At 43.0% G+C, this 13,608-nt stretch overlaps 1 protein-coding gene across 1 annotated transcript in view; it reads right to left on the reverse strand.

Annotated features, from left to right (window-relative positions):
• The window catches only part of LOC135542575 (beta-galactoside alpha-2,6-sialyltransferase 2-like), a 22,796-nt gene extending 13,101 nt beyond the window's left edge, over positions 1 to 9,695 (reverse strand). Inside the window, exon 1 of the mRNA XM_064969659.1 lies at positions 9,485 to 9,695. The gene's annotated coding sequence lies outside the window, so the exon portion shown is untranslated. The remainder of the gene's footprint in view (positions 1 to 9,484) is intronic.
• Between the last annotated feature and the right edge of the window lie 3,913 nt (positions 9,696 to 13,608).

Genomic DNA, 13,608 nt, shown 5'->3' on the forward strand with positions numbered 1-13,608 from the left:
TCTTTTACTTTTGAGACATGAAAGCCTTCCTCTCTCTCGGATGTATCCTGCCCTTGTCAGAACTTTCTATTTAAAATAGAAAATGCTGATTCCTGCTTTACCAAGCAATAGGGAACATTTGAATAATAATCCACTCCGTCCTTCCATCTATCCTCGCATTCACTCTTTGATCCTGTAGAGGTTGAGTGTAGTTTTGACAGCATTGTGGCCCTGAGTTGGTTGGGTTAGGTCATGTCTGTTTACATTCTCTATGGGCAGGGTCAGAGGAGGGGTTGGGGAGCTGTGCTGTAACTCTCCCACGTACCACAGTGAACACAAAGCAGAGAGAGAGCGAGAGAGCGAGAGACAGAGAGAGAGACAGAGAGAGACAGACAGACAGACAGACAGACAGACAGACAGACAGACAGACAGACAGACAGACAGTGTTTTTCACACAGTAGAAAATGCATAACCATCATCATCCACAGTGGGACCTGTTTGTGAAGTGAAACCTGAGGTAACGTGACATGCATCGTTTAAGGATATTTTTGAGCAAAAACATAATTGGTGTGCCATTTCTTCCATAGAAAATATTGGTATATGTTCTTCTCCATTCACCACTGTGCCACGTTCTTTTGCAGCTGCAGCCAATTCTTACCACCCTGTCAACTAGTTTTCCCAATGGGGGGGAACATATTGGATGACCAAATGAACAAGAACAGTGGCAGTCATTATAGTAGCAGGTAAATGTAAACACAGGCTGTGGCACACAAATGCAGAATGCTAATCGTAGCTCTCACAACAGCACTCGCTAATTGTTGACGGTCCTCCAATTTGTAGTGGAATTGGCCCCTGGAGCCTTTTAAGACTAAATAGAGAGCCTTGATGTTTTCAAACAGCAGTGGTAGAGACTGAGCCATCACAGCTAAGTATTAAGCTATGAAAGATAGACAGACACAGAGAGTCAGAGTGTGAGAGAGAAAGAGAGAGGAGAAAGGGAGAGAGGAGAAAGAGAAAAAGAGGAGAAAGAGGAGAGAGAAATAGCGAGAGAGAAGGAGAAAAAGAGAGATACAGGTCTAAGTTAAGAGTAGATGTGAGTTCAAACATGTAGACTAGGTTAAGTATTGCCAGAACCTAGTGTCGTAATTATGGGGGTTTGACGAGTCAGAGGGCTGATTCCCCCTCAGAGCAAGAGCTTGCGCAGGGCAGGGCCAGGCAGGGAACCACCAAGCCCCAGCCTCTCTCTCAGGACTTTACCCACACAAAGTACATCTTCAAAGGGTCTTCCCATCACCACCGGTGAGCCAATGCAGTGGAGCTAGCGTGAATGACACGGAAGGTTAAACTGAAATAATCTGCCTTGGGGCATAGAAAGGAAAAGGGAAACACTACTGAAAGGGGGGAAATAAAGGTAATGAATTGAAATTCCACTGGGTAACCCACTGGCAGTATTCTGAAGAGAGATGTGGGCCTCTTTTCTTTGTTCAGTTCAATACTGCTTAAGCTAGGTTACTTAAGATAGCCCTCCATTTCAAAAGCAGGATTTGAGTGGAATTAGTATGGCATGGAAGAAAAAAATACATTGGGCTTCCCAAACCTTGTTTTTTTTAGCAAAAAACACCATGAATGAACTGACATCTCCACTGGCACTGACTATATATCCCCCACTACAAAGCATTGTGGGAAGCTGGCCTAAACTGGTCCCTGCACCACTAACCCCCCTAATAAGGACACAGAGGTCACACGTCCGTCTCCAATCAGAAAGAGACAATCTTGCCCCAGAAGGAACACAATTGGTCCTCTGCTTTCTCTCCAACCAGATAGTCATAAATTGAAACGCGGAGAGCACGAGTGTCACTTGCCTGCCTGAACGCAGTGCTGTAGCAACACACCCTGAACACAGTGCTGCAACAACAATAACACAATTCTCCATCAAGCACACATTAGCTAAGTCAACACATAAGAACACACCAAGATCCTCTCCCCATAGATACACATACACCCAGAACATCTCCCCACAGATACACATACAGCCAGATCCTCTCCACATAAAAACAATCCATCTCGATCCTGACGGTAATGTCAAGGTGTAGGCGAAAACAGAAACAGCATGGCTGAGATAGACAAGGGAAGCCAAACAACAGCTGTGGATGTTTCCTCTGTGCCTCTGAGATAACTGAGATGATTCATAAAACAGAATCTGAGAGAGGGGGAGATAGAAAGATGAAAAATATAGAGATAGGGCCTGGTTCCTGCCTTATATCCAATCATAGACATAGCAGGTATTATATTTCATAGTAGAAAATATAGACATCTTCAGCTCCAGTCTGGTTGGGAACCGAACTGACCGCTGGCCCTCTTCACACACCAGCTGGTCTCACAATGGGCCACAGCCGGGGTTTGGCACATGGCCCCTGGTCTCTCTGGCAGTGCCCACGCACACACAACCAGTAATGCAAACACACACTTGCGCAAACCTACACTCACACAGGCACACAGTGAGAAACACACACTCTCTCAAACACACACACACACACAGCCTGTAGAAGTCATTCCAGAGAGCCAGCAGCAGGAGGAGGTCTCTCCGTGGAGAGATGATATCCCCCCTGTCCTGTTTCTGCTGACAAAATGCCTTCCTCCATCTTCAATGACATGCCTCGCTAAGCTCCATCTATTCTGTTATCCACTTCTCTCATGTGGTGATGGCCTGTTTAGAAAGCACTCCTGCATTGCCATTGTCATGGCACATAATGCATTCTGTATATGCAGAATTATAAACTGGTTGGTTCGAGCCCTGAGTGCTGATTAGCTGACAGACATGGTATATCAGACCGTATACACACGGGTATGACAAAACATTTCTTTCTACTGCTCTAATTTCATTGGTAACCATTTATAATAACAATAAGGCACCTTGGGGGTTTATGATATATGGCCAATATACCATGGATAAGGGCTGTATCCAGGCACTCCGCGTTGCGTCGTGCTTATAAGAAGAGCCTTTAGCTGTGGTATATTGGCCATATGCTGAACATATGCTCAGCCCTTATTGTTTAAATCTACCTCTTGATGTGGTGCATGACAAAAGCTCTTAATGTGGGAGGAAGGTAAATGTAGCTTTGGCTCCTGGCTAAACCACCATTGAGGGTTGCTCCCTCATTTTTTATTTATTTAACCTTTATTTAACCAGGTAGGCTAGTTGAGAACAAGTTCTCATTTGCAACTGTGACCTGGCCAAGATAAAGCATAGCAGTTCGACACATAAAGCAACACAGAGTTACACATGGAATGAACAAAACATACCATACTAATGGTATACAACATACCAAACTAATAACCATGGCAGGAGGGGAATTTACAGTACACGTCACGTTATGTCACCAGGCTAATCTACTCTACTACCTCTCATCTCACGTCACATGTAGAAGATAGAGACTCAACGCCCACATGACTGGAGTAGAAAAACGTCAAGCGGTTCTTTTCAAGCAAATGGGAAAATGGAGAGGTGTTTTGTGTTGGCTTGCGATTCACTTATCGGTCCGTGTTTCTCCCTCGATAATGCTACGACAGTGGAGATAGCAAACGCATGTTCTTCACTGCATCATGATAATAATTGTACTTAGTTACAAAGTACCTTTGATCATAATCCACTTCCTGATTTCCGCAGATATCACACAATGCACGGACAGAAAATATACACAATAACATCTGTGGTCAGGAAGGACACAGCAAAGTTCTGTGTTTGTTTGATGGGAGACTAAAGAAAAGTGAGTCACACATATATGGGCTCCTAGGGGACGTGTGGTGATCTGGTCTACCTCCTGTGACCCAGTCTTCATGCTATCTTATCCCTAAATGGATGTCAGCCTCAGGACTCTCTGCCTCTCATTGGCTCCTGAGCAAAAACCCCCTCATCCTGAGAGAGAGAGGCTGGCTGACTCAGCTCCAGTGTGTGGTTGTAATGGCAACGTATTCAAATTCACAAAGATCCTGAGGGCCTCATACATCTCCCTGCGGATTCAAAATCAAAGTCTGGGGTTGACTGTGGTAACAGAAATGATCCCGGAGTGAATGAAGGAAAATGCCTCATTACTCTTCCATCTAGTTCTTTGAGGCGTGTCAGTTATCCTATCCCAAAAGCAAAATTGGGCATTATGTCTCTTCTTGTGTGGACCAGTTTAATCTAGCCTACAAACTCACCAAGCAGTTTTGTTTCCAGTTTTGCATTAAAAGAGAGCAGCAAGACATCAGCTCCCTCTACTCTAGTGGCTTTAGGGAGAGAAACCCTGTTAAGTGTAGCCTAAGCCTCGTGGCTGAGTCTGGTGTGACTGAATGAAATTATATCTCATAACAACTACTGTAGCGGGCCTGCAAGCTGGCACCAGAAGTGACTCACACAGCAGGGGCCAGGGGGTTCAAGCTATTTTTTAAATAGTATATCAGATATAGGGGCAATTCCTCGGTAACAGAATGAAGCTAAGACTCGGATTTTTCACTTTAAAAGTACGACAAACAAAAAACATTGATTGCCAAGTTATACAAAAAACATACAACTCAATGCACTACCTACTAGTGGCTCCCAAATGGCGCAGCGGTCTAAGCCACTGCATGAAGTGTCACTGCAGTCCATGGTTCAAATCCAGGTTGTATCACAACCGGACGTGATATAAGTCCCATAGGGCAGCACACAATTGGCCCAGCATCGGCCAGGGTAAGCCGTCATTGTAAATAAGAATTTGTTCTTAACTGCCTTGCCTAGTTAAATAAAGGTTTTTAAAAAAGCAGTGAGTATTATATTTATTGCGATCTAAAGTTTTTGGAGTTTGCACTTACTCGGGTGGTAAACTAGCCCTAAAAAAATGTTCCTATTATAGTAGTGCACATAAAGATGCAGGACAATTCATCTATATTGAACAAAAAACTAAATCAGAAAAATCTGGAGCCTTATTTTAACAATCAAAAATAACAATAGCCTAATTGTTCACCCAAAATGCATTGCAATCACTGGATTAGGTTGCACATTCAAATCACAACATGAAAATATGAAGAAATACCATCTTGAATAGCATCCCAGGATTCTCTTACACTGAATAAAGCACTGAATTACTTTAGAAGATGATAGAAAAATATATATATATTATTGTGTGACGCAGCAATTGTTTTTGGGGTGAGACCAAATCATGGACTGGTGCAACCAACTGAATATCCTAGTGTCAGCAGGGGAAATGTTAGTCTGGAGCAATCTGTAATCTGTTACTTCCCAACCCTGGCTACTGTACAGTACTTTCCTTTACTGTACTGTCCTTGATTGGTTTAGATTTGGACTGACCACATTTTCAACTACTTTTCAACATCCATGGACGTCCGTTGTCAGTTAGTGTTCCGTGAGTGGAGGTGGCTGGTTACAGTAAATGGAAAGAGAGGGGGCTCATAGGGAGGTGCCAGTAATAGCTGAGAGAGGTGACATTAACTGGAGAGAGAGAGAAAAGAGACAGGGAGAGAGAGGGAGGGGTGGCCAGACTGTTTTCACACTCTTGGTTTGACCACCACGTGACAGAAGGAGAACGTAAACAGTTATGAGCTGAATATATGCCAGTAGCAGGGAGGACAGTAGCAGGTGACCCAACTGTGGTTTGTGACTACTATAAATACCCATTGCAGCCAATTCAGTTTCAATACATTCTGTTAGGGGCGACAGGGTAGCCTAGTGGTTAGAGCGTTGGACTAGTAACCAGAAGGTTGCAAGTTCAAACCCTCCACTGTCCCTAGGCCGTCATTGAAATTAAGAATTTGTTTTTAACTGACTTGCCTAGTTAAATAAAAATAAGAGTTTTTTATAGTTCTGTCAGTTACTGATTTGCTAACAGAACGACGTGTTTGAATCACTTAATAAATCATAAAGTTCTCAAGTTCTCGCCAAATCCCAAAATTGCCACTACGGCGATACGCACTTGCGTAGATCTGAGACAATAGGAAAATAATAAGTAGTTTATAATGTCTGAAACGTAAAACAATATAGTCAAATTATGAAAAGATGAGTCAAAATAGTCCAATGTGTGTATGATTCTTTGTGCTGTATGATGTAGCCAAGTTGTGACTTTTGAGAGACAATACTGATTAAAATGTATTACTTTCTAAGTCTGTACCCAAACAATTTGAGCTTCTACTTCTAAAAATTCACCTTTCCAGAAACAAGTCTCTCACTGTTGCTGCTTGCTATAGACCTCCCTCTGCCCCCAGCTGTGCCCTCGATACTATATGTGAACTGATTGCCCCCCATCTATCTTCTGAGCTCGTGCTACTAGATGACCTAAACTGGGACATGCTTACCACCCCGGCCATCCTACAAACTAAGCTTGATGCCCTCAATCTCACACAAATTATCAATGAACCTACCAGGTACAACCTCCAAATCAGTAAACACAGTCACCCTCATAGATGTCATCCTAACTAATTCGCCCTCCAAATACACCTCTGCTGTTTTCAATCAAGATCTCAGCGATCACTGCCTCATTGCCTGCATCCGTAATGGGTCTGCGACCAAACGACCACCCCTCATCACTGTCAAACGCTCCCTGAAACACTTCTGCGAGCAGACCTTTCTAATAGACCTGGCCGGGGTATCCTGAAATGACATTGACCTCATCCCATCAATAGATGATGCCTGACTATTCTTTAAAAGTGCCTTCCTCACCATCTTAAATAAGCATGCCCCTCTCAAAAAATGTAGAACTAGGAATAGATATAGCCCTTGGTTCATGCCAGACCTAACTGCCCTTGACCAGCACAAAAACATCCTGTGGCGTTCTGCATTAGCATCGAATAGCCCCCGTGATATGCAACTTTTCAGGGAAGTTAGGATCCAATATACACAGGCAGTTAGAAAAGCTAAGGCAAGCTTTTTCAGACAGAAATTTGCATCCTGTAGTACTAACTCAAAAAAGTTCTGGGACACTGTAAAGTCCATGGAGAATAAGAGCACCTCCTCCCAGCTGCCCACTGCTCTGAGGCTAGGAAACATTGTCACCACTGATAAATCTATAATTGAGAATTTCAATAAGCATTTCTCTACGGCTGGCCATGCTTTCCACATGGCTACCCCTACCCCGGTCAACTGCCCGGCACCCTCCACAGCAACCCACCAGAGCCCCCACCATTTCTCCTTCACCCAAATTCAGATAGCCGATGTTCTGAAAGAGCTGCAAAATCTGGACCCCTACAAATCAGTCGGGCTAGACAATCTGGACCCTCTCTTTCTAAAATTATCTGCCGAAATTGTTGCAACCCCTATTACTAGCCTGTTCAACCTCTCTTTTTTATCGTCTGAGATTCCCAAAGATTGGAAAGCTGCCGCAGTCATCCCCCTCTTCAAAGGCGGTGACACTCTAGACCCAAACTGCTACAGACCTATAGCTATCCTACCCTGTCTTTCTAAGGTCTTCGAAAGCCAAGTTAACAAAACAGATTACTGACCATTTCGAATCCCACCATACCTTCTACGCTATGCAATCTGGTTTCAGAGCTGGTCATGGGTGCACCTCAGCAACGCTCAAGGTTCTAAACGACATCATAACCACCATCGATAAGAGACATTACTGTGCAGCCGTATTCATTGACCTGGCCAAGGCTTTCGACACTGTCAATCACAACATTCTTATTGGCAGACTCGACAGCCTTGGTTTCTCAAATGATTGCCTCGTCTGGTTTACCAACTACTTCTCTGATAGAGTTCAGTGTGTCAAATCGGAGGGCCTGTTGTCTGGACCTCTGACAGTCTCTATGGGTGTGCCACAGGGTTCAATTCTCGGGCCGAGTCTCTTTTCAGTATACATCAATGATGTCGCTCTTGCTGCTGGTGATTCTCTGATCCACCTCTACGCAGACGACACCATTCTGTATACTTCTGGCCCTTCTTTGGACACTGTGTTAACTGACCTCCAGACAAGCTTCAATGCCATGCAACTCTCCTTCCGTGGCCTCCAACTGCTCTTAAACGCAAGTAAAACTAAATGCATGCTTTTCAATCGATCGCTGCCCGCACCTGCTCGCCCGTCCAGCATCACTACTCTGGACGGCTCTGACTTAGAATACATGGACAACTACAAATACCTGGGTGTCTGGTTAGACTGTAAACTCTCCTTCCATACTCACATTAAGCATCTCCAATCCAAAATTAAATCTAGAATCGGCTTCCTATATCGCAACAAAGCATCCTTCACTCATGCTGCCAAACATACCCTCGTAAAACTGACCATCCTACCGATCCTCGACTTTGGTGATGTCATCTATAAAATAGCCTCCAACACTCTACTCAACAAACTGGATGCAGTCTATCACAGTGCCATCCGTTTTGTCACCAAAGCCCTATACACTACCCACCATTGCGACCTGTACGCTCTCGTTGGTTGGCCCTCGCTTCATACTCGGCGCCAAACCCACTGGCTACAGGTTATCTACAAGTCTCTGCTAGGTAAAGCCCCGCCTTATCTCAGCTCACTGGTCACCATAGCAGCACCCACTCGTAGCACGCGCTCCAGCAGGTATATCTCACTGGTCCTTTGGTCGTCTTTCCTTCCAGTTCTCTGCTGCCCATGACTGGAACGAATTGCAAAAATCTCTGAAGCTGGAGACTCACATCTCCCTCATTAGCTTTAAAAGCACCAGCTGTCAGAGCAGTTTACAGATCACTGCACCTGTACTTAGCCTATCTGTAAACAGCCCATCTACCTACCTCATCCCCATACTGGTATTTATTTATTTATTTTTGCTCCTTTGCACCCCAGTATCTCTACTTGCACATTCATCTTCTGCACATCTACCATTCCAGTGTTTAATTACTATATTGTAATTACTTTGCCACCGTGGCCTATTTATTTCCTTAACTTACCTCATTTGCACTCACTGTATATAGACTTTTTGTTTTCTTTTGTTCTACTGTATTACTGACTGTATGTTTTGTTTATTCCATGTGTAACTCTGTGTTGTTGTGTCGAATTGCTACGCTTTATCTTGGCCAGGTCGCAGTTGTAAATGAGAACTTGTTCTCAACTAGCCTACCTGGTTAAATAAAGGTGAAATAAATAAGATAAAAGCCTTCACATGGCAGCTCGCGTTGATCCTCTCAACACTCAATAGGTGTGCTGTGGGATCAGTTCACTGCAGGAATTATGACTGTGTACTGTTACAAAATATTGATAAATATTCCAATTAGACAACAATATAATATCACTGGCGTTTTCAGTTCGATGGGAACCCATATTTTTGTGGTAGATGAAATAGGCACACATTACGTTTTGCCAATGTTGTTTTGATGTAGGCAACTTTGTAATTCACGCTATATTTCGGATGGAAGCCAGGGACATTCTGCATGCCCCCTTTTCCATGGCACAGGTCGAAACCCTTTGTGATCTCTATGTAAGAGTCCCTCTCATCATATCCCTCTGTTTGAAATACCCATGGCATCATTGATTGCTCTGTCTGATACAAAGATGATAAAATGCCTTACCTGAGCTCGTCAAACCCTATTCATTCCGGCGAACATCGACATTTCTTCAGGCTTAGATCTGAAATGCAAAGTCGAAACGGAATGCATCCTTTTGCGCCATCTTCAAAGAAAGAGGCAAGTTGCAATCGAACGCTACTCTACACACTATAGGATGTGTAATGTGGGGTTGTGGTTCTTTCAATTGAGGTATAAAAGAACCGTCCTTTCTCGATCTTTTTTGGGGGGGGGGACTAGGGGGGGGACTAGGGTGGGCGGGGCATAAGTGAATGATGTGGAATTGAACTGCAAATTAAGGAAACAAAATATTGAAACAAAGTAGACTATAATTACACCATGCCTAGCCGATCTAATCTTGCAGACAGATCAGAATAATAGTCTAAAGCTTCCACAACGAATATAGCTCTACACAATACAGCCTAACTGTCAGCTGATCTACTCATGTTCAATTGCCGTGCACAGCCTCAGCTCTATGGAAAAGCAACACAAAGTAGCGCAGATGCACGAAATGAGATACTAAAAAGAAACAACCCAGGATTTCTACAATACTGCAGTGCATAAATGTAGGCTACTAAAAAAATAAAAATCACCCTGGGTTTATACTGCCTCTATTAGCGGTGCTTGCTGAAATCAAGAATAACTAACCTACTAAAATTAAAACAAAATGACTTCTTATTAATCGCCTTGTGCTGGAACTTGTAGTGACAACGGTAAAAACAACCAACTTTAAAACGTGCAGGCTGACTGTCTTCTGGTTGCTTGAAAAAATATGGTGATACTGTTATACTTTTCATAGTACAATCATATTGGAATTAATCCCAATGCATTTCAAGGACCATAAACTTGAATAAAAAAATATCAGGTCTTCCGACTGTTTAAACTACAAACACCAAACCAACTTTAAAACGTGCAGACTGACTCAAGAGTAGATTGCTTGTCAAAATAGATTTGATACTGTTTATTATTTTTAACTATAGCCATTTAAAATGTGCACTAAGGCTTCATAAACTACAATGGGCCATTCCTGGATTCGCCACTGCTCTAGAATTACAAACATGGAACCAATGTTAAAATGTGGAAGCTGACTTTTGCTTGTCAGAAGATTGTTGATCATATTTATACTTTTGAACTAAAAGCATATCACATTTGCATACAAGATCCATGGGCTATTATAGTAGATTTTAGCATTTGCCACTGCACTTTACCATTTTAGCTACAAATACCAAACCAACTTTGAAATGTGCAGACTTTCTCATCTTAGATTGCTTCAGTACAGTAATTTGCTCCAATTTTTACTTTTAAAACCATGAAGCTTTCTGTACCCACATTTATTTCAATAGTGTAACGCAGACTCAAACATTCGAAATTGAAATCACTGGTGGAGAACATTTTGTGATTTTTAAAACACATTCTGTGGCTTTTGATGCTATAGTACTCACTCTAGCCTGCCTACTATACTAACCCACTGTGATACTCCACACCTACAAACCACCCCAAAAATAGCTCACTAAACTAACCCATAGCCTAGCCTATGACAACCCTTTTACTATCATTGCTGTCGTTACTACTATCTACTACTACGTTACTACTACCTACTACTACACAGGAGGTTGGCGGCACCTTTATTGGGGAGGACGGGCTTGTGGTAACGGCTGGAGTGGAATGGTATCAAATACATTAAACACGTGGTTTCTATGGTTTCCATGTGTTTGATGCAATACCATTCGCTCCGATCCAGACATTATTATGAGCCGTCCTCCCCTCAGCAGCCTCCACTTTACTACTACTATTTTACAAATGATTCAAGAGTAGCAAGCGTAGCACATGGGGATGTGTGAAACTTACTCCGCAGACCTAAGTGTCCCGGCTTGCATCGCCTCATTAGCTACGGTAGCTTCTGAGGTGTTGCGACCGGCTAAGACCGCTTGAGGGAGGAACGGTCACGTATGCTAGCAAGGCAGAGGTCCCCAGTTCGCGCCCGGTACGGCCCGAATCGGGAGGAAGTGGTACTCGCTTAGCAAGCAGTGTGCCGTCCTTTACACAAGCACACACATTCTTTTGGAAATATATACTCAACAAAAATATAAGCTCAACATGCAACAATTTCAATGATTTTACTGAATTAAAGTTCATATCAGGAAATGAGTCAATTGAAATAAAGAAATTAGGCCCTCGTCTATGGATTTCACATGACTGGGCAGGGGCTCAGCCATAGGCCGACCCACTTGGGAGTCAGGTCCACCCACTGGTGAGCCAGGCCCAGCCAATCAGAATATGCTTTATTACAGACATAAATACTCCTCAGTTTCATCGGCTATCCTGGTGGCTTGTCTCAGACAATCCCGCAGGCAAAGAAGCCGTATGAGAGGTCCCGGGCTGGCATGTTTACATGTGGTCTATGGTTGTGATGCTGGTTGGACGGACTGCCAAATTTTCTAAAACGACGTTGGAGCCGGCTTATGGTAGAGAAAGGAACATTCAATTCTCTGGCAACAGCTCTGATGGACATTGCTGCAGTCAGCATGCAATTTGCACACTCTCAAAACTTGAGACATCTGTGGCATTGTGTGGCATTGCATTATGGTTGGATTCAGAAGAATATGATCTAATATCTGCCAGACTTCCTAACAATGTTTTGGGATGACATAACTAGCTGTTGCTGCCTTGGGGGAGCTAGAGGACATTTAATATGCTTGTACAGTACCCAGACAGAACCCCAATGGTTTGTTTAGTTCAAACCCCTATGTGCCAAATCAAATCAAATTGTATTTGTCACTTGCGCCGAAGACAACAGATGAAATGGTATGTGCCGTGAAATGCATACTTACAACCCCTTAACCAACAATGCAGTTCAAGAAATAGAGTTAAGAAAATATTTACTAGTTCCTTAAAGAAAATATGTGTGTATTTATGGTTGCAGTGGTGTACTTAAGTGAAAATAAATATTTTCGACAACTTTTACTTTTACTCAACTACATTCCTAAAGAAAATGATTTACTTTTTACTCCTTACATTTTCCCTGACACCCAAAAGTACTTGTTACATTTTGAATGCTTAGCAGGTGTCACGTTCTGACCTTAGTTCCTTTGTTTGTCTTTCATTTTAGTATGGTCAGGGCGTGAGTTGGGTGGGTTGTCTATGTTAGTTTGTCTATGATTTTCTATTTCTGTGTTTGGCCTGGAATGGTTCTCAATCAGAGGCAGCTGTCAATCGTTGTCACTGATTGAGAACCATATTTAGGTAGCCTGTTTTTTTGCAATGTTACGTAGACGAAAGTAAAAAATAATATAGAAAGTAACACGATAAAATGACATAACAATAACGAGGTTATATACAGGGGTACCAGTACGGAGTCAATGTGCGGGGCACAGGTTAGTCGAGGTAATTTGTAGATGTAGGTAGTGGTGAGGTGACTATGCATAGATAATAAACAGTGAGTAGCAGCAGTGTAAAAACAAAGGGGTGTCAATGTAAATAGTCCTGGTGGCCATTTGATTAATTGTTCAGCAGTCTTATGGCTTGGAGGTAGAAGCTGTTTAAGAAGCCTTTTGGTCCTAGACTTGGCGCTCCGTTACCGCTTGCCGTGCGGTAGCAGAGAGAACAGTCTATAACTTGGGTGACTGGAGTCTTTGACAATTTTTGGGCCTTCCACACGGGCCCAGTGCCAGCGAGAACTACGTTGTTTCCACGACAACTTTGGTAATGAGTGGGTGTGTGTGTCCATTGGCCTAATGTGCTGGTTTCCTTGCCTGGAATTTGAATGAGATTGCTGTAGAGTAATTAGCTAAAGTCTTACACTCAAGGCTGGGTGCTAGGCACTCTGCTGCTCGTCTCCTCTGAAATATCACATTTGGTTTCATCCGCTAAGAAGCCGTTACTATAACCCTTATGGAAAAAAACACATGAAGTTCACACATTAACATGTGATCTTACCTGAAGTTGAAGTGACAACGTGTAAAGCAACGTGATAACACGAAACTACACGTGAAAACATGATCGCATGGGTAGTGTTCCAAAAACACGTGTTCTTATAATATACTGTAATAGATGCCATTTTACACATGGGTGGCCCCAGGAATCAAACCCACTCTACCAACGCTCCACAACACTCTACCAAGTCATACAGG

The sequence above is a fragment of the Oncorhynchus masou genome, chromosome 6, assembly GCF_036934945.1.
Source record: "Oncorhynchus masou masou isolate Uvic2021 chromosome 6, UVic_Omas_1.1, whole genome shotgun sequence".
Classification (NCBI taxonomy): domain Eukaryota; kingdom Metazoa; phylum Chordata; class Actinopteri; order Salmoniformes; family Salmonidae; genus Oncorhynchus; species Oncorhynchus masou.